The 16,219-nt window shown below is 43.3% G+C and overlaps 1 long non-coding RNA gene across 6 annotated transcripts in view; it reads left to right on the top strand.

The window, feature by feature from the left end:
• Nucleotides 1-16,219, top strand: part of LOC122549174 (uncharacterized) — a 232,466-nt gene that overhangs the window by 110,837 nt on the left and 105,410 nt on the right. For all 6 annotated transcript variants that reach the window (XR_015756967.1, XR_015756971.1, XR_015756970.1 and 3 more), the window contains one exon: nucleotides 10,531-10,675. This is a non-coding gene — a long non-coding RNA (uncharacterized LOC122549174). The remainder of the gene's footprint in view (nucleotides 1-10,530; nucleotides 10,676-16,219) is intronic.

Below are 16,219 nucleotides of genomic sequence, written 5' to 3' on the forward strand. Positions count from 1 at the left end.
AGCAGTTAGTTATTCCGCCAAGGCCCAGCCTTGGTGTAAACTGTTTGCAGGTTGTTGTCTTTGTTGATTTTCTCTCTCTCTCTCTCTCTCTCTCTCTCTCTCTCTCTCTCTCTCTCATATAGCAGTGCTCTGTCACTAGTACTGTGAAGTCTGCTCTTGTGAGTGAACAGCAAACTGGACTTCCCATGAACATTAAGGGATGGTAAGATGATGCATTGTTCTTGGAGCGACAAAAACCCAGGCTCCAGTTCTGCATGATCTGCTGTTACAATGACAGCTCCTTTCACAGGAGCTGTGCATTTATATTGGGAATAAAGATTCCCTTTACACCACTGACCCATCAGCGAGCCCTACAGCAGACCTCCTCAGAGGATTTTCTTATATCCACGAGGAGGCATGGATCAGGAAAGCAAACATTCCTGGCTAATATTTTGTCTTCTGAACTTAGCAGTGCTGAGGCCAGTATAAATCACTGAAAGTTGAGTTGACTAAGTCCACAACAGATCAGGATTGCACTTTTGATCCATTTGGTCTGTACCACCACAGCCATTTGACCTGTCCACGAAGGCATGGACTGAAAACTACATTCACTTCTTTGTTTTTCTTTCTAGCTGTTATCTTTCCTTCTGTCTTTCCTATTCTTCCTTGGGTCCAAATGCCATCATCTGTGTGTCGGTGTCATGTTTTTGTTTGGCACTGCAGTATATTAAAAGTGCCTTTTAAAAACATGGTCTTTTTAAAATTTGTTTATTCTGTAATAGCCAGAATACTAGAAAGGACCCAGAGAGATTTGAACATTTGTCCTTTGTTCCCACCTCCACTGTTCTCCATACTCTTGAGGCACTGACAGTCTTGTCTACAAATAATGGGAAGCTTTCAGGAAACTATGCCATTGTTCATGTTACCACAGTTGCCTTTACTTTTCAAGCTCTTCCTTCCTGTGTGATGATCTGTACAGCGAAGGGTGAATTTGAAGTGAGCCTTCATGACTGGCCGGAAGCTTGCAAGCAACCATGACACTTCAGAAAATCAGAGGTATACGGGCCACACTTTGCAGATGTTCACTGGCTGTGTACAAGGCTGGGGTTCAGTATTATGGAATTGTGCTCACAGTGAATTTGTCATATCTGACCTGGTTGTCTTACCTTGACACATTTGCCTATGTGTGCACACAAGCAGACGTGTGCACCACTTGCAGACAGAAAGAATGATGTTGATACTTAAATTCCACCCCCCCCGCCCCCTCCAAACTCTGTTACCTCAGTGCAGACGGCAAATAAAATTTACAACCTCTCTCTTGTTCGATACCCTCCGATCTTTGGGCCTGAAGGTCCATCTTCTGACATATCCCTCTGATTTTAATCTGTCCATTGCCTGTTCCCAATCTTGAGCTCCTGAGCCCCAAACTCTGGAAACCCTCCTTAAAGCTCTCCATTTCTCTAGTTCATTCACTCTCCCTCAACATGCTCCTTAAAGCGCAGCACAGACTAACTCCATTCGGCCCTGCTGTGTTTGTGCTGTGCACATAAAGGGCTGTCCAGTTATCGTATTCTCTTGCCCTTTCCTCACAAAGTTTTCAAAACGTTTGTTCAAATCTTTACACAAGATTTGAAAAACGAGCATTGAATCTGCTTTGACCAGCTTTCGCACAGTGCCTTCCAGATCACAGTAACTCACTAACTGTCAATTACTAGAGTCTCTGTTCTCTGGTTAGTCACCCTACTAACATCAAAAACAGCTGTTCCATATTTAGTCACCAAAACCATTCACAATTTAAACATTAGTAATCCAGAAGCCCAGGTTAATGCTCTGGGGATATGGGTTCAAATCCTACCATGGCAGCTGGGGGAATTGAAATTCATTTGATGAATATCTGCACTCAAAAGCTGGATTCAGTAATGGTTTCCCTGAAATTATCATCGAATGTCATGAAAGCCTATCTAGTTCACAAGTGCTTCCAGGGACAAATCTGCCATGCTCACGTGATCAGGTCTATGTGTGACCAACGTTTCTTCTTATAATACAAGCAATGATATTGGCACTGAGAGAGATTGTAGGGCAGATGTACAGGACCAGGGACAGTTCCTGTGGGCTGACTCAATCTGACAATAAGAAGCCTAGTGAAATCCAGCATAGATTTCACCATCTGGGCAAATTTGTATGCCTCCACTTTCAACCGGAGGGGAGTTTGACATTTGCTGGGGTGGTGAATATGCAGAAGAATAACTCTTATTGCCAACAAAACCAATTACTTGGTTCAGAGCTGAAAACTTCCCCACTGCTTTCTGCTCAAATGGTTGATGCAAACCTGTGGGTTTTTCTCAGGCCTCTATGTGTGTGGGAGAAGAACATGGTGGCTATGGACATGGCCGTTTGGGTTTGACTTCATCAATCTGGTCAGTGGAGCTTGATGGAAGATCAAAGCTGCCTCAGGGCTGAGAGAATGGTGGTGTCTGGGTGCTCTGATCAGTCTGTACAGGTTGTTTGAGCAGGCTCTTCCAAGCATTGAGTGTAATATCATGCTTGGAAGTGTCTCACTTTGTAGACAAGGGGTAAGCCTTACAGATAGAGAAGGAAAGTCTGTCACATCACGCTGGGTGCTGTGATCTGGTGTGTGGAAAACAGTAGCAGCTGCAACTCAATTTTTCCTCCTTAACCCACTCATGCACAGGGAAGCATGGCTCTAAAGGGATCAATCAAACAGTATACATTGTGGGACTCATAGAGATGTACAGCACGGAAACAGACCCTTCGGTCCAACCCGTCCATACCGACCAGATATCCCAACCCAATCTAGTCCCACCTGCCAGCAGCCGGCCCATATCCCTCCAAACCCTTCCTATTCATATACCCATCCAAATGCCTCTTAAATATTGCAATTGTACCAGCCTCCACCACATCCTCTGGCAACTCATTCCATACACATACCACCCTCTGCGTGAAAAAGTTGCCCCGTAGGTCTCTTTTATATCTTTCCCCTCTCACCCTAAACCTATGCCGTCTAGTTCTGGACTCCTCGATCCCAGGGAAAATACTTTGTCTATTTATCCTATCCATGCCCCTTATAATTTTGTAAACCTCTATAAGGTCACCCCTCAGCCTCCGATGCTCCAGGGAAAACAGCCCCAGCCTGTTCAGCCTCTCCCTGTAGCTCAGATCCTCCAACCCTGGTAACATCCTTGTAAATCTTTTCTGAACCCTTTCAAGTTTCACGACATCTTTCCGATAGGAAGGAGACCAGAATTGCACGCAATATTCCAATAGTGGCCTAACCAATGTCCTATACAGCTGCAACATGACCTCCCAACTCCTGTACTCAATACTCTAACCAATAAAGGAAAGCATACCAAATGCTTTCTTCACTATCCTATCTACCTGCGACTCCACTTTCAAGGAGCTATGAACCTGCACTCCAACGTCTCTTTGTTCAGCAACACTCCCTTGGACCTTACCATTAAGTGTATAAGTCCTGCTAAGATTTGCTTTCCCAAAATGCAGCACCTCGCATTTACCTGAATTAAACTCCATCTGCCACTTCTCAGCCCATTGGCCCATCTGGTCCAGATCCTGTTGTAATCTGAGGTAACCCTCTTCGCTGTCCACTACACCTCCAATTTTGGTGTTATCCGCAAACTTACTAATTGTACCTCTTATGCTAGCATCCAAATCATTTATGTAAATGACAAAAAGTAGAGGGCCCAGCACTGATCCTTGTGGCACTCCACTGGTCACAGGCCTCTAGTCTGAAAAACAGCCCTCCACCACCACCCTCTGTCTTCTACCTTTGAGCCAGTTCTGTATCCAAATGGCTAGTTCTCCCTGTACTCCATGAGATCTAACCTTGCTAATCAGTCTCCCATGGGGAACCTTGTCAAACACCTTACTGAAGTCCCTTAATATCAAATCTACTGCTCTGCCCTCATCAATCTTCTTTGTTACTTCTTCAAAAAATTCAATCAAGTTTGTGAGACATGATTCCCCATGAGCAAAGGCATGTTGAGTATGCCAAATCAGTCCTTGCCTTTCCAAATACATGTACATCCGGTCCCTCAGGATTCCCTCCAACCACTTGCCCACCACTGAGGTCAGGCTCACTGGTCTATAGTTCCCTGGCTTGTCTTTACTGCCCTTCTTAAACAATGGCACCACGTTTGCCAACCTCCAGTCTTCCGGCACCTCACCTGTGATTATCGATGATACAAACATCTCAGCAAGAGGCCCAGCAATCACTTCTTCAGCTTCCCACAGAGTTCTCGGGTACTCCTGATCAGGTCCTGGGGATTTATCCACTTTTAACCGTTTCAAGACATCCAGCACTTCCTCCTCTGTAATCTGGACATTTTGCAAGATGTCACTATCTATTTCCCTACAGTCTAAATCTTCCATATCCTTTTCCACAGTAAATACTAATGCAAAATATTCATTTAGTATCTCCCCTATTTTCTGTGGCTCCACACAAAGGGACTTGTAGATCATAATCATACATCATAATCATAATCTCATCTATACCCTTCTCGCCATCTCCTAACTCTCAACAATTCTGCATCCACCCAACACTCCTTTGCTCACTGACCTCCATGGATTCCTGTCCAATTACAGGTTGCATCGTTGTTTTCGATTCCTTCCATGTCCTTACCCTTCCCCATGACCCTACAAGATATTGGCATTCCTCTCTTCCTAACCTCAAGAGCATTCCTGATTTTGATTGGTTACTATTGATGAGAACTTCCAGTTTCCTAGGCCCTAGGCTCTGGGATACTGTGTGAAACGGCTCTGTCACTCCCCTCCTTTATGTCGCTTGTTACAACCATCTCCTATAACCGTAGGATGCAAGCTGACTAGGCATTTCTCCTCAGTGGAGTCAACCAGTGCGATGCTTTACCACAGAGGGATTTGGAGATGGGTCGTTACGTATATTCAAGATTGAGAGAGACTGATTTATAATCAGTAAGGGAATGAGAGGGTTATGAGGAAAGGGCAGGAAAGTGAGGGTAATCAGATCAGCCACATTTCCTTCAATGGCAGAGGAGACTTAGTAAGCCAAAATGGCCTGCTCCTCCTTGACTGTCTTACATTCTAAACTTATGTGACCTGACTGAATTTATGCATAGCTCAGTATGCGAGCTTATGTGACCTGACTGAATTTCTGCATAGCTCAGTATGCGAGCTATTGTGAAGTCAGCATCTGGGAGTGCTTTGCTATGTTGAGGATACAATGTAAAGGCAAGTTGCTCAGGGCCCAGGTTCCACTTGAGAAGTGCATGGATGGTGTGCCAGTAGAATTGAAAACAACCAAAGTGTCTTTGTGTGACATAGTTTGGAACTAATATTCCTCCTTCCACTATTACTATGGTATCCATCTCCAAACCAAGACCACCATCTGAGCCAGGGTGGGAAGGTGTGGCTGGCTGGGGGCTTTGATTTTTATTTCCCTCACTCCCTCCCACAGTGTGCAGCCTGAAATGTTGATAAACTCCAATCCGGACCTCTGTCAGGAGCAGTCATTTGAGCTGAGGTGGAATGGCAGCCAGTCCTGTGGAACTGTATCTTAGCTCAGGCTAGCACCTACCAGGGAGGGCTAAGGAATGGGATGCAGTTTTGAAAAAGGGTCTGCATTGTGCCAGTAAATTTTGGAAATCAGCCCAAAAAAATCAACTTGAATTTTTGTGCCATTATGTATATAAGCAGCTAAACAGAGTCGGATTATGTGTTCGCTTGGCTCCTGTTTGCTTCCCTGAGTGATGTATAAATCCGACGTGTTGAATAGACAAGGGCGTTAGCAGTGGAGCTGTGCCACTTCTGTTTATACTCTTAATGCTGGCGTCAACATAGTAATCCACTGCTTAGAAATACGTGCAGATGGATACAAGTGCTTGAAAGGTTGCTACCGGAGAGCCATTAGCAAGAGCTTCCTACCAACACTTAGCAACAGACGTCACAGTGAAGTAATTGGTATCGTAAAATGCCATCTGCCATGCCTGGTGAATGGATCTAAGACGCAGTACTGGAGTGCTTTCTAATGTGCACGTCCCTTCCTCTGTGTTGCATTGTGGCAGAATTATCCTTGAAAATGTGAAAAGGCCTAGGTCCATGCTTCTGATTTCACTTAAGCCCTCATGCATGTCGCAATATGCTTGTTTCCAATCCATTAGAGCCTCCGTTTCAAAATTTTCATTCTTTTAAAACTCATAAACATGGTTTTATATCCGTAATCTGCTCCAGCACCATGGCTCTTGTGTAAGGTTTCTGTTCCACCAGTTCTGGACTTTGGTGCATCTGCGTTTTCACCACGACACCACTGGTGACTTGTGCCTACGCCCAGAGCACCGGAATTGCTTCCTTGAATTTCTCCACTCCTACTGCTTCCTTTTTAATTGCTAGTTTAAATCTGCCTGTCATCTGACCTGATGTCATGTTATGTGACACAGTGCTTGATAACTGTAAAAAGTGGCAACATCCTATTCTAAAGCTTCCAATGATTACTCAGAGGAGACTGTAAACTCCCTATGATCGCTTCTGCTGTAACTTGCGTTTCTTCAATTCGAATTGGCTATAACACGATTGAAGAATTTAGACCATCATTTATAGAAAACACACTCTCCTTACCTGTATTGGCAATCACGCGGTTCTCGTCCCATTGGTTTCAATGGTGCTGCGACCACTTTATTTTCTTATAACGCGGGATCGCCTGGGAATGGAACAATTGCATTACATCCGAACAGACTGTACTTGCCTTTGATTTTGTTCAGTCAGCCTTCCAGATACTAAGGGGAGTGAACATGACTGTGATAACCAGTTTCGGAGCCCTCATGTATTTAACATTCCTTAGGATTTGAGCTATAGGGAGAGGCTGAATATACTGGGGATATTTTCTCTGGAGCCTCTGAGGCTGAGAGATGACTGTAGAGGTTTATAAAATCATGAGGGTCAACAGAGTCCAAAACTAGAGGGCATAGGTTTAAGGTGAGAGGAAGAAAATTTAAAAAGGATCTGAGGGGTACCTTTTTCACGCAGAGGGTGGTGTGTGTATGGAATGAGCTGCCAGAGGAAGTGGTGGAGGCTGGTACAATTACAACTTTATAAAAGGCATCCGGATGGGTATATGAATGGGAGGGGTTTAGAGGGATGTGGGCCAAGTGCTGACAAATAAGATGAGGTCAGATTGGGATGTTTGGTTGGTGCGGGCAATTTGGACTGAAGGGCCGATTTCTATGTCATATAACTTGATGACTATGATCCCTGGTTTTCATCTGTCAGCTTTGACAACACCCAATGAATTCCAGAAATTTGATTTGCATCCGCGTCATAGGAAAATTGCATTTGCTTTTGACTTGGGGCAAATTTACAAATTTCGGAATTTTGAAGTAAAAACAGAAAAAGTCGGAAACGTGCATTAAGTTTCATCGTTTCGTATCACAGTGCAGGCCTGCCGAAAATATTAACATGTGGGCAGTTTTACAGCTCTCTCTGCTGGTGATTGCTTTCTCAACACCCCTCTTGCCTGCCTCAACCAGTCTGCAGTTTTACCTTGGAAAGGGCGAGTTCTGATTCTGAAAGAGTTAATGCATTCAGCTTCTTCCAGCCTCTTGATGATGGTCAGGCAAAGAGGAATCTAGCTTGTGATACTGGTGGAGACGTGTGTCATTAGCATCTTCTGATAATCGTAATTATTATGTCTAACTAGCCAGTGTAACTTAGATACCAGTTTCTATCTTGTGATAAAACTGCATCTTGTTAAGACAAGAGTCTCTTGTTAATACTCACTGGTGGTTCATCCTTTACGAATGGAAACTAAACAGTTGTTAAATCCAATATAAAATGGATACTTCGGAGGATGCATTATCACAGTGGAAATGATATTTTGGTTTAATTTTAATATTTTTTGGGTAAAAAGAAATAAATTTATTCAAGGGTCTGAAGGCGCAGAGTGGGGTGTGTGGAAAGAGAAATTAATTGTGATCGTTCTGTTGAGGCTTTGAATTGAAAGAATAAACTGATTTTTTTATGTGGTAACCTCACGTTCTATCTTCCATTGAGCAAGATAAAGACACTGGAACTGAGGACAGAAATGGAAATGACCAGAATTAAATTGAAGAAAATCCTCTTCCACGTTCCAGATTGTTAAATGTTGAAAATAACTTAAGTTTTTCAAAAACAGAAGGACTTTTTTTGTGACTGAAAAAACAAAAATGATAGAGCCAGTAGTGGGCAGTGCTGGAAATACCCAGTAGGTGAGGCAGAATCTGTGGAAAGAGAAGCCTCAGATCATTGACTTTTCAAAACTACCTGAGCTGAGGGGTATTCTCAGCGTTACAGAAACTCACATCCCAGTTCAGCAAGTAGAATATTGGCTTTCATTTCAAATAGAATGGAGTATAGAAGTAGGGTGTGTTGCTAAAATTGTACAAGGCACTTGTCAGATCACAGATGGAATACTGTGGGTAGTTTGCTCCCCTAATGTAAGGAAAGATATACTGGCATTGGAGGCAGTCCAGAGAAGGTTCATTCGATTGATACCAGTATGGATTCATGGAGGGATTACCTCAAGAGGAGAGGTTGAGTAGATTGGTCTTGTATTCACTGGAACGTGGAAGAATGAGAGATGGCTTTATTGAAAAATACAAAGTTCTTGGGGAAACTTGAGAAGTTAGGTGTGGAAAAGTTGCTTCCCCTTGTGGGAGAATCTGGGACCCAGGGGCGTAATCTCATATTAAGGGTTTTCCCAGTTTGGACAAAGTTGAGGAGGAATTTCTTCTGAGGGTAGTGGATGTGTGGAATGCTTTGCTGCAAAGAGCTGATGAGGCTGGCTTGTTCTGTATATTCAAGGCTGAGACACTGATTTGCGATCAGTAAGGGAATCAAGGGCCATGGGGGAAAAAGCAGGAAAGTGGAGTTGAGGATTATTGGATTAGCCATGATCTCACTGCTTGGAGCAGATTTGATGGGCTGAATGGCCAGCTTCTGCTCTGATGTCTTATGGTCACAGTCTGCAGGGTGTTACCTCGGCTGTGGCCTGAGAGTCATTATGGTGCCAGCCCACATGAGTTGCGGACTATTTGTGTGAACATGTCTTTACCACTTCTTTTCCTTGTTTGAATGTTGTGGCTTTGGAAAGGCATGTTAATGCTACTTCCTTTTTGGCTAAACCAGAATACAGAGGTATTTTAGTATGATCAGCTTGGTGTACTATTAATGGATGGTGAAGGAGAATTAAACATTTCTACACCTGCATCCTAAGAATCCATTACACACACCTAAATGGCTTAAAGTGAGAAAACAGGTGTGTCCTATGCAAGAGGGTCTTTAGATTAGATTAGATTCTCTCCAGTGTGGAAACAGGCCCTTCAGCCCAACAAGTCCACACTGACCCTCCGAAGATTCCCCCGTCCCCTGCCCAGACCCATCTCCCTTTGACTAATGCACCTAACACTATGGGCAGTTTAGCGTGGCCAATTTCACCTAACCTGCACATCTTTGGACTATGGGAGGAAACCCACACAGGCACGGGGAGAATGTGCAAACTCCTCACAGACAATCGCTCGAGGCTGGAATCGAATCTGGTCAGCAGTGCTGACCACCGAGCCACCAAGCTGCCAAAACTAGGGACAGTGGGTCCATTTGTCCTCCTCCTCTCTGTGTTTACTTGCATTCTCCTGATACTGCGATATTGGACTGTAGTTTATTGCACAACCAGCCACCCACCAGGAGATCCAGCAGTTTTCACACCTCAGTAGGTTGTATGTGTCCCCTCCTCCTCCTCCTGGTCTGTCTTGTTCATCTGTAAAAGCAAAGTTATTGTTCAAGGTAGACAATTTGCGCAGATTATGCAATAGAGTAATGGACAGATGTGTTTCTCTGTTGTTTTGAGGGTTACCATTTAAATTCAGTTAAGTGAGTAGATGTGATCTTGGTTTAATATTTTCTCACTCAGTACTGCAATAGAAATGTTAGCCCTCACGTTGTCTTTCCTGAAGAAGGGCTTATGCCCGAAACGTCGATTCTCCTGTTCCCTGGATGCTGCCTGACCTGCTGCGCTTTTCCAGCAACACATTTCCAGCTCTGATCTCCAGCATCTGCAGACCTCACTTTCTCCTCACGTTGTGTGTAACCACTTGCATTTGGATATGTGCCCCACAGCCTTCCTGCAAAAAGGCTGCAGCATGGACTGAAGGATTTTAAGCTTTCAGGCATTTAGTTCACCTGCCGTACATGGTCCCTGACCATTCCGACTTTGCACTTCTTTGAAAAGATATAAATTACCATGCTGGTCCTCATTTTCAGTCAATTACCATATAGCAAGTGAAGGACTGCTTCCCCAGTAGTGCAACATTCATTTAATTTTTTTAGTGACCACTTCCAACGTTGAAATGAGAGAAGCGTGTTAAAGCTTCCCCAGTGTCTTTTGTGGATTTTGTAAATCTGTGTGATCAGCCACTTTTGGCCTAATGAGGAAATCTGTAGACTTCTCAAGATATTTTTAATTGTTGTGTGATTTGGGGTTGCACTCTGCATCCTCTTTTGTTCTAACAGGAATCTGATGTGGATGGTGGATTCGAGTGCAGGCGCTGTCCTCCCCAGCCCCAAGAGACCACGTTGGGACAGTTCCACCATGACTCAATTCGAGAGGAAACACGAGGAGTTCCCCTTTGTCAAACCAGACAGTGAAGATCACAAGGTAAAATGTGGTTCTCTTAAAATAATTTTTTTCTGTTTTTTCTAAAAGATCTGTAATGTGTTTCCTGTAGCCTTATTTCATTGTGGGCACTCTGGCTGTTACTACCGGTGAGCTACTGAGCTGAAATTACACTTCGATGTGACAGCAACAGGAAATCCTATCTAGTTAGTATCTAAGGAAGGGCAGTTGACTCATGACAGCGTTCACCATTGGGATTACTGTTACAGGTTTCGGAACATTTGCTCTACGTTTTCCAGCTCTTAAGAGAATGGAGTTCTTGGGCTGTGTCCCATTTGTATTTCCCATCTTTTCTCCCTTGTGACATTTGTGTTCTTTTAGACTTCACAGATCAAGCTCCTGTGTTTCCAAAATATCTGATGCGCCCTCGAAAGCTTATTTGAAAGCAGCATGTCGTCTGTGTGTTCACATCCACTTGATTCTTTAAAGAGCACCTCACTGTTCCTCGTGTTTGCTCTTGATGCATTTTCCCGACCAGTTCTGCGTTCCTTTTTCAGTAGTTTATAAAAGGAAGCGAATATGACCATTTTCCCCACTGCAAATTGACATGCACTGAGTATTCAGTCAGGCTGATAGACTGGTTGGTTGTGAATGGAGAGTATTTTCGTCCATCAAATAGTTTAGCCAAAGGGAAGGAATAATGAAGTTGCAGGTAGTTAATTACTATTCAAAGTATTTAATTCCAATGTATGTACTTCTTTAAAGTATTAGCCACAGGATGTACTATGCTAAATATCTGGGCTTCCTCTTTCATTCACAGGGTGAAACATATGAATGGCTCTGTTAGTTGAAGGGTGGTGACTGTCTGATTTGTAAATAGATAGTAAAGTGGGCTACAGGACTGCTGTACATACCGTTTGCTGCTGCTAATCTCTAGTTTGTGTGAATGGCTGGAGCCGGTGTCTGTCTCCTTTACAATTAGCATGTTAACAGGCTGGATATTGATATTAGTGGAGCATTGTTCTGCTAGCCAGAGGATAAATCCCGTTAGCAACAACAAGTGCATGCTGTTTAGAGCTGTGGGAGAAATAGCTATGGAATTCTTGCCATCGTGTGTAGCCTAACCTACTGGAACCACAGCTCAGGCATATTTGTAGATATCGTTCAAGCAGCCTCACTGTTGATCGAGAAGATGGTGTGAATATAGAGAGAAGGAAGATCAGTGAGCAAGAGTATTAACTTTCTTTTTAAAAAGCTTCAGTTCAGTTGTTGGAAAAAATGAATTGTCCACTGTTAAACCAAGGCACTGTTTAATAGCACTTACCAGGAGTTTATTGTGGTAGCCTCTGTGTGGGATCTTCATAGTCAGTAGTGCTGTCAGTTAGCTGCTTTATGGCTATCTTTTAGCCAGTGGCAATAAAGAGTTATATACTATGATCTTTGAACCAGCAATTTGTGTTCTGTGTTTGGAATTGAACTGAGTGGGCTCAGTCTCTCTGTGTGAAGTATATTTTGACATTTGGGCTATGGTACAAACATGCACCCAAACAGGGGGCACGGTTGGACAGGTTTGGAGGGTGGGGGGGGAGTGGGGTCAGGGTTGTGGAGGAGGGAGGCAAATGGTGGGTGGGGTTGAAAGGGTTTGTGGGGGGTTGGGTGGGTGCATACAGGGGCAGGGTGGATTTAGGGAGGTACAGACTGGGAGGGGAGTGGTTTTGGGGGCTCGCGCACAGTGTGCTGCTGCCTAGTCTCCTGAACTGGGAGTGGACTGAGCAAGTACTTCCTGTGTCAATCCCATTGAACTGAACAGGGGGGCGGGGGGAGCTTGAGCACTGCTGCAGGTCCCTTACACACAAGTGTGTCTCGGCTCAGAAACAAACCCTGAGACAGAGAGGGGGAGCAAGACAGACAGAGCAAGGACAAAGGAAACTTTAGAAAACTCTGAGCCCCAGAGGAGAGGCATTAGATCAATTGGTCGAATAATCAATTATCCGAACGAAATAGTGTCCACCCATCTTGTTCGGATAATCGAGGTTCCGCTGTATTGATGTGTAGATATATATCAATGGAGACAAAGAGAAATTAAAAGAAATGTGAGAGAACTTTTTCACCAGGTTCCTCTGACAACTAATTTGCTGTCTTTTTAGTTTTTTAAAATTGGGGTATAATCTACATTCTGTATTCGATTGTGCATCAATTTCTTTGTAGTTGCTGAAAACTAGTGGCTGGCTGTAAGTTGAGTGCAATGAAAAGGTGGATTGAAGACGGTGATACCTCACCCCACCCCACACGCTGCAATGTTTCACCAACTGCAATGACATTGGAAGATGACACACTGGAATTGTGGGTAAATAACTCCCGACTATAAATCCTGTGCATCACTCAATGGATTCTGGAAGAGTGAGAGAAAGTGTGTGTGTGTGTGTGTGCGCGCGCGCCCACGCGTGCGCACGGGCAGCCAATCCCACCCCAAAAAAAACCTCAACTGAAAATTTGAGTGAATGTTGACTGAGAGCAGAGTGAGTGTTGATAGTGATGCTTTTTGCAGTTGAGTAGCCTACATCCGTTCACAGGTTGAGGCTCGTGCACGAATGACTGTCACACGGATCAGAGGATCATGTTTCAGCAGCGGAATGCGCGTCTCTTTCCGGAAGGGACAAAATATTGGCCCGGATAAGTGACCGATGCTTGAAGCTGATGACCCATCTTCTCAGCTGGGAGATTCTGTCTGCCAGAAAAAGACCTTGAGAGATGGCAAACATTTGAAAGTTATGTCTGGGCTCTGAGCCAATTCACTAGCATGGATAATTATAGAGTACTGCTATTCTGTTCCCCCATAGGCTCTATAGTATTGTTTCATATTCACTTTAAACACTTGCTGTTTACTCAAACTACACTGGGAACTGGCCATAAACCAACAAGAAAAGAGCGGTGTTACACTGCATGCACCAAAGGTCTACCGTGAAGGCTGAAACCCTTGCTAATGATGAGCCTGACTTTTTATTTGAAAGGTTTTAGAGCAGCCAAAACTGTAGTTTTGTTCACAAGGACTATTTTGGAATCTTTCATGAGAACAGAGTAAGCTGCCAAGTACAAATTGTAACTTCTCTCATCGCGCCTTGTCCAAGCTTGCTAGGTGCTGAGTTTGACAAAGGAACACACAGACAACAATTACTGCTGCAGTGACTGGATTCAGTGGAGTGATATAAAAATACAATCATATTCTATTTGTATGGCATCTTCTCAAATAAAACCTACTCATAACCTGACATTTGTAGAACTAACAAGCAAATTACAGTGTTTGCTGCAGAGGTAAGTTTTGTTTATGTGTATATATCTTTATTCGTTTATGGGATGTGGGTATCCTAGCTAGGCGAGCCTTTCTTGTCAGAGGGCAATTAAGAATCAGATGTATTACTGTAAGTATGGAGTCACATGTAGGCCAGACCAGGTAAGGATGGCAGATTTCCATCGCTAAAGGCCCTTCCTTAGTGAACAAGATGAGTTTTGAGAACAATTGGTGTAGGGTACACAATCGCTTTTAGGCTATTTTATTTACAATAGCGTCTCCTGAAGTCTGAAAACTGCAGGTTTTGTTTTGGCAATACAAAGCCGACTTTTAAAAACAAATTTTAAAAACCTATTTTATTTAACACTTTTCACTGATATACACGTTTATTAGTTTTTTTCGAGTTTTGTGTGTTAGGTTTTAAATATGGAGAGATAAAAACTGATCTGAAATATTTCACTGCTGCTGTATATGCGTCTGGATGTCAGCAAGTGCAGCCTTTTTAAAAATTCTGATTTTAATTGAATTCAGATTTCACCATCTGCCATGGTGGGATTTGAACCCATGTCAGCAGAACATTAGCCTTGGTTCTGGATCACTTATTCACATACAGATTCTGTATAAAGGTAAAATCACCAGAAGGCTGCTATCTCTCATTAGAAAGAGATGATTTAACCTGAGGGTCACATCACCTCAGGCGAGGGGAGAGGATGAGATAGAGAGTCCCTGGGCTAGTACAGGAATTGAACCCACACTGTTGGAATCACAAACTGGCTGTCCAGCCAACTGAGCAATCTGACACCCCCGATTGTATTCTTATTATTACTATTCTTATGTTATTATTACAGTGTAGATGAAGGCCATTAGACCCATTGAGTCTGTTGCACCCTAATCATAGGAATCCACTCAATCCCGTTCCCATTCCATGGTTGGTCTTCGAATCAGACCAAGTCAGCAACAACTACTTTGTCACTCAGATATCCTAGACTGCTAGAAGGAAAAGAGTTGACTAACTGACCTATTCCAGACTAGGTGTTCCCTGTACCTGTTTCCTGATTTTTGAAAGCAAGTAATAGCCGCATGAATAATTTCAAGAGCACTTTACCTTTGTTGAATTGCCAGACACTGCGACCAGGTTTCCATACCTGTTCAAGGAGCTCCTCATTGTAACTTCTTAGACCTCTGTCAAACTGATAGCGTGCAGCAACAATATTCTGTTCCTTTGTTGCCTGCCTCTTACAGGTGGTTCACTAAGAAACCTGAGCTGACTCATTGCCTCACATTGTGATTTGCAGAGAGATGGCGAGCTCTTACTCTTTTCAACTTGAATCAGTTGGTCAGTTTGGAGACAATCTTACGGCCGCTGAAGCATAACATGTCCACAACAGAATCGGGAGCACACCATGTGGTTATGCATTTCTGTTCGGCCGTTTGTGTATGCCGCTTAGAGGTTTTTTCAGCAGCCACCAAGTTAACCCCCACCAGGCTCAATGGGGGAAGGAAGTCCGCCCGAGTGCAAAAACGTGGTGGGAGCATTGGACGGTTTCTATTGAACGTGCCGTCCCAGGATGCAACACGCTCCTTCCAGTCATGACACCCACTATATCGCAATCACTCGGACATGGTTTATTTTGATCATAGTAAAAAAATTCATTTTAAACAGCAATAGAATTAGCAGCAGCTGTTCAATTAATAAAAATCACCAAAAGGATTTGTTTCGATTTTGGTATTTCCCCACAATTGCTGTGCAACTGGAAAAATGTAACTTTGTTTATCATGGTTCTGTACGGAACCTAAATCTTTTTCATATGTATTATTTTTCACAGGAGAGGGGGACTTCCATCAGATTGGTGCAGTATTACTAATCTGAACCTGAAATAGCTTTCTGGATTCTAAGTTAAGATAGCTCATTGATGAACAGATACCTCAAACTGTCTGACTATGAGAGATTTTCTATCTCAGTTGCATGTCATTCATGCAGTAGCTGTGTTGTGAACGTTGATCTGTTTTTCATGTCTCTGCAGCTTTGTTTTCTAGCTTTCCGAACGGTTTTTAAAAAAAACTTTTGTTATTTGCTCATCTTTCTCACCACAATAGATGTCTGCCCAATCACTTTTTTAAAACCAAAAAAAACCTGCAGTAAATCGATGGGACCTTGAAAGTTGTTCATGTATCCTACAACATACTGCAATCTATAATTACCAATTTTTTTAAGAGACTGTACATTAATAGTAAATCGAAGTGTTAACAAATATCCATGTAGAGTGTCCAATTTTCAAATTGTACAGCTTTTCTCT

Source organism: Chiloscyllium plagiosum, unplaced genomic scaffold, assembly GCF_037043375.1.
Source record: "Chiloscyllium plagiosum isolate Xiang-an unplaced genomic scaffold, Cpla_swu_hap1 HiC_scaffold_4, whole genome shotgun sequence".
Taxonomy (NCBI): domain Eukaryota; kingdom Metazoa; phylum Chordata; class Chondrichthyes; order Orectolobiformes; family Hemiscylliidae; genus Chiloscyllium; species Chiloscyllium plagiosum.